Below are 6,303 nucleotides of genomic sequence, written 5' to 3'. Positions count from 1 at the left end.
AAAGAGCCATAGTTGGGGTAAATCTAAGGCCTGTGGGAAAGTTCCACTGCAAACATCCAAGCACAAAGACACCTCCCTTCCATGAAGTAGTTAGTTCCCAGAGAAACTGCAAACCAAACTGTCAAACAAATCCACATATAACGCCAACCAACCTCCCCTTGAATCCCAACTGTCCCCCCGGAAAACCCAGAACAGTCCATTGATCATGAGTTAGCTTGGAGGTCACTTTGACCCATCAGTAATACCCTGCCTAGTTGCCAGTTGTTTGAATTCTTCCCCAATTGTTTGCAAGGTATGTAACTCCTTGTCAGAGTATACTCGGGTTGTTTCCCCTTGTAGGGGGAGGACCTGCCATGTTGGAACTAAACTCCTCTTGCTATTGCATTGATCACTGTCTCTGTGATTCTCATTCAAGAGGTCACAGAAGAGGTTCACACATCAAAGACAGACAATAGGCAGAGAAGAGAACTAGATGATGTCTGACCAAAGGGACCCAGATATCCTACCTAAGGGACCCAGAAATAGAGATAAGCATTTCTCCAGCAGGAGCCAAAAAGGAGGCAGGATATCTTCTGACCTCCTTCTGTACCTAGGAGAGCTCCAAAAAGTTTATGTTTATTTGCCTTCTCTGTCACCAAAGCACCCCCAGATAGTCCAAGAGGAATGCCTTTCTCAAACTCAATTCTCTCTCATGTGTAGGGCATAAACTGTCTCTAGTTAGGGTCTGAAGACTAAAAGCATCTCGGAGAATATTTTCCAGACCTTTCTCCCATGTCTGTAAACTTATGGTACCTTTTTCAGGAAACCAAGGACAGATTTCTCCTATAAAAATCAGAAACTGGGTAATTAGTTTTTGATTTATTTTTGCTTATCTAGCTTTTAGCATATTTTCAAGCATATATACAAATGGAATTCTGCCATTCCGTTGTCCCATTCTTATGGTGTTTACTCACTGCTGGCCCAAATTTTCCTCCATGTGTGCTTCATTTCCCATGGTGTCCTTAACTGTATCCACCTAACTGAAGTCAGGCATTGAGGCACCACCTGTCCAAGCCAGCTCAGTCAGTCAATGGGTTCTCCAGTGACAGAGTAAGGATTAAAAGAGAAGTGACAATTAGACAACACTGTAGTGTTAACCCCAGCTAGTTAGTTATGAGGCTGAAGGTGGGTTTACTTTTTTTTCTATTCTTCCTTTGCACCATTTTAATTACATGCAAGTTATAAGGTCAGTTTTAGGTTAAGGGAACCAGCAAGGCAATAAACAAATTCCTGTCATCAGTGCTTTAATGGCATATCAGGGTGACCAAGATATCTAGCCTAATTCCCTATCCTAGCCCAAAGTCATATTCTTGCCTGAAGCCTACTTCTTTGTTCTAGCCTATAATCAGATTCCTACCTGAGCTAACTTCCATGCCCTGTCCCAATGTCAAATTCCTACCTGGAGTAGCCTTACTTCCTTGTCCTGATCCAATGTAAAATTCCTGTTAAGTGGCCCCAAAAGTTCTCCACAGAAAAATTCGTTCAATGCAACTTTATGACACCAAATTAAAATAAATTAAAGAGGACAACAAAGTTTGAAGATCACCCACAGTATTGTAGGATAAATATTGTGGAATTGGTTTCCTTCCGACCAAAAATAGTCTACTCATTTAATACAATCTCTCCCTTCTTCAAATCTAAAAAAATATTTCTCATTAATCAAAAATACCTAGTATCCTCAAAACAATTCTGAACAAAAAAAGGGGGGTGTTGGAGGCATCAACCTTTCATGTTATATTATTATATTTTATTATATTATAGTGTTTTATTAAGCAATATTAACCCTAAATAAGACTCATGACCCAGATCTTGATGGAAAAACCTTATTGCTGAAGATACCACAAACTTGAAGCATAGTGTATGAAGAAGTCATGTTAAAATGTACCTGAAAATGTCAACCTTACTGGCTTGCTTTCTTATTATCTAAGGGTTCTACTCTTTTTAGTACAGGAGAAAAATCAATAGTCTTTCTCAGTTATTAGCCTTTATTTTCCGAGAAAGTTTTATCCAATGATGGATTAGTGACACAAATGTTATGGGAATAACCAATAGTTGCATCTATGCCCTTCTCTCCAAGAAACAAATAATCATTCCCAGTTTATCTGAGCCTACTTCCCTGTCCTAGCCCAAAGTCATATTCTTGCCTGAAGCCTACTTCTTTGTTCAATATACCAAACCTGTGGCTGCTTAGATCATAAGCTATAGAGTTGAACCTATTACTAATCATGAAATAACATAGGATTAGACATAGAAAGATAGATTAGTCTTCCTTACTGCTATAATTACTTTGTTTATACACACGTGTAATGATATTTTAATTCATTGCTATTAAATAATTTTTGAACAATATATTATCTGTTAGATCAATTAAGAATATGAAATAGAGGAACTGTGGAGATCATGCAGTTGGTAAAAGTGGTTTTGGCATGTCTCTGTGTAAACAATGTAATATAAGTGATTAGGTGATATATTAAGCATCAATGCTTAATTTTCCTCATCTGCTAAATGAACTATTTTTAATTCCATAAGAAAATAATCATTGTACTTGAGAAAATGCATTAGTATCTTATACACACTCAGTCAGTAATGATCTTTAAATAAAAAAAAATATCTACATGGACTAGTTCATATCCACATTACTAATTTATAATTTTCCTTTTCATATTCTGTACTAACAATCTTTTTGAAGTGACTTACTGGGAGGATACATTAAGTGACTAAATGTTTCTGTTCTTTTCAATAAATTTAGTTTTAAATGGCAATGTACACTTTAGGCAACTAAAAAATCCCCAAATGTTTGAAAAATTGAAGTGAAAGTGTTGGAGCGTTGCCATAGGCAAATACTTTAACAGGATAGACAGGCATAGATGTTGTCATGAGGCTTCCAGCCTGAGGACAGATTACCAGGCAGCCTGAAACATGGGAAAAGATCTCATTTCTGTTTTCAAGCTTCTATTGTTTTAACCTGGATGAGGAATTTAGCAAACTAAAGTCTAATTGGTCCCCCAGGGCAACCAATGACTAAATCAGGAAAAATGCCCAAGGGTATCTGAAAGGAATGATGGAAGGGGCATTGAAAGTGTTCAAGACTTGACAGCACAAAGATCCCATGAATATCATTGTACACACACCAAATCTTAGAGCCCGAGGCTAGGAAACCCTGACATTCTCTAAGTTCCAAAGAATACTTGGGTTGCCTTTATAACAGAAAAATATTCCATGCTTTGTAAAGTTGAAAGTATCTACAGTTTCAGTGTTTTTGCTAGGATTGAGTTGGACATCCTCAATGAGAGCATTACAGTAAGTTAAAGCTCAGGGTGAACTGGTGATACACTATCTCACAAAATCCAGGACCTAGGATATAGCTCAACCATAAAGGAGTAATCTAGCATGCCTAGACAATGAGTCTAATTCTCTGCATTGAGAAGAAATACACTTGTATCTAGCAGAAAAATTGTTTTTATATACGTTTTTCATTTTTTGATTAATACTTTACATTAACTGAGTACATGACATATGAAAGTAGGGAGTGTCTAAATACTCAGTTACTTTTAAAAGCTTTATTTTTCTGAAAATGGTTTTAATTAAAATATGAATTTATGTGATTATAAATTATCCTTTATCTCTCATAAGCAGGTGAATGTAGCAATCTATGTTCTGATATTTGGTCTTTTCATCTTGTATTATAACCTAAATGTGATAAGTATCCAATTGTGATTTAATTTGCAGTTCTATTGATAGATACTGTTAAATGTTTCTCTCATTACTATTTGCAATTTACTTAATAGTTTTAATGAAAAATTTATTCAAATGTGTTATTTTGTTTTTCTCAAGCTAGAGGAAGTACCTGAGCATTTTTTGTTTACATTTAAAAATTACATATACTATTCCTTGTTAGATATAAAATTTGAAAACCTTTTTCTCAAGGTAAGCAAAGTTTTATTCTTTTATAAGAAAGTACCAGAGTATTTTTTATTTATTAACATTTAATTTTAATCAAGTTTAGATAGATTTTCAAAAATAATTTAATTTACAGGTATCCAGGACTCAAAATATCTTGATGGCAGTAGGTATCTTGTTATAAAATTTATTACCTTGATTTATTGTTAGTATATTCATGCTGTTACAGTTCTACGGGCCAATGACCTGAATTTAGTTTTCTTCATTTGTTTTCTAGTGAAGAAATAAAGTGTGAGGAAACTCCAGGAATCTCCAATTGTATTTGTTTTTGGTTTCACTCTTTACTCCCTTTCTGGCCATAATTGTTCTGTATTCTTTTGCTGTCTTTCATGATATCAACATCATAATTTTTAATTTTGAGTAATTCAGTTTGTTGTCTTTCAACAACTCACAAATTTAATTGGTATATGAGTGAAACTAAAATGATCTAAATAGTTCTGCTAATACCTAGAAGAACTGTATATTCAAAATTTGCATTTGAACCATAATATATGTAAAAATATCTTTGTATAAATTGTTAGAATGAATCTATAATAACTGAATTTTTATTATTAATTTCTATATAATTTCTCCATTATTCCTTTGAAAAATCTTTTCTTGGGCTATTATCTTTACAGGGTTTGTGGAAAATAAATTACCCATGTATAAGAGAGTATATTTTCTGAATGCTCTATTTGGATGTGCTGAGATATATCCCTATCTTCAAGGGTGCACATGAACTCAATAATGTAATTCTAAAGTAAGTAGTAAAATATGGTTATTTGAATTATATTGTTTTGTTTTTTATATCAAATGCAGAAGTGATTAACTGAATCTTAACCATATTAAATAATTAAGAAAAAATTGCCTCTTCATTATAGTCATTTGGCTTTAGTGTTAGCTATGAAATTAAATTGTTATTGTCATTAAAGTCTATCTTACTTTTCAAATTAATATTGTATTGATTATGAAATTAAGTTTAAAAATAATTTTTAGCAAATTAAGTCTTGCAATATCTGAAAGTACTGTTTTGAACAGATATGGGTGTCTTTTCTGAATATATTCTGCAAATATATATATATATACATATATAGTTTAATAATATATATTTATATTGTTTAAAATGCTGAAAATTTACACACCTGTTTATCTTTGTTTTCAAATAAATTTACATGAAGAATTAATGTACCTATTTTGTCTCTGAATTTGTATGAACATGTGTGCCTGTAAGATATGTATGCAGTACTATATATATATATATATATATAGATAGATAGATAGATAGATAGATATATGTATGTATTGTGTATGTTGACTTTAAAGATCAACTTGAGAGACTAGATTTTCTCTGTCTGTTTTGTGGGTTCTGTGGATTGAATCCATGTCCTCTTTCAAGGAAGCAATTGCCTATACGTCATGAGCCACCTGGCTGGTGAATCTCTATGTCTTAAAGCATTGGTATTCAATCTTCCCAATGATACAAACTTTCAGTACAGTTCCTCATGTTGTTGTGACCACACCCATGAGATTATATCACTGCTATTTCATAACTGTAATTTTGCAAGTGTTATGAATCACAATGTAAATATCTGAGATATAGGATATCTAATATGCAACCATCAAAGTGGTTGCAACCCACAGGTTGAGAAAATTGTCTATAATGTATATAATGCTATTATAACTGGAACAATTTAATTTTAATATCTTTCTTTGTTTATATAACTAAATGCCTAGTATTTTCTATATATTTTTAATATTTTCTGATCTTACTGTTTTTCTATTTCTATTTTTTCTATAAGATTTTCTGGGGATTTTAGAAACTTATTTACAAATGTGAAAATTGTTTGGTTCTTTAACACATCCCCTCCCATTTGGTTTTCTTTGCTTAGATGGCTAGGACTGCCAATTTCATATTAAGTGTATCTATTTTTAAGTACTCATATTTCAATGTCAATTTTTTGTATAAGTCTTTATGTGTGTTTTTATAGAGGAAGACTCTCTCTCTAGTCATTTACAATCTCTATCTCATTATCCATACCTCATGGAACATTATAATAAATGTTATACCACAAATAATATATGTATAAACTCAGTCCTAAAGTTTGGGAATTTATGACATTTTTTATTTGCTTTTAGATTACACTCAATATACCTCATGTGTTATTTAGTCTCTAGATTGGGTTGAAATTTTCCAGACATTATTGATTTGTGTTTGCTTTCTTGTGTTAATCAAAACAGCTAGTACAAGTCAACAATACCTGTTTTCCTTCATACGCAATGCTTTTAGAATACCTGCAAAGCCTTTAAAGAGTTCTATATTGTTCT

Source organism: Rattus norvegicus, chromosome 8, assembly GCF_021556685.1.
Source record: "Rattus norvegicus strain SHRSP/BbbUtx chromosome 8, alternate assembly SHRSP_T2T, whole genome shotgun sequence".
NCBI lineage: Eukaryota > Metazoa > Chordata > Mammalia > Rodentia > Muridae > Rattus > Rattus norvegicus.
The sequence above is the reverse complement of the archived record's forward strand: the minus strand, read 5'-3'. Positions refer to the sequence as shown.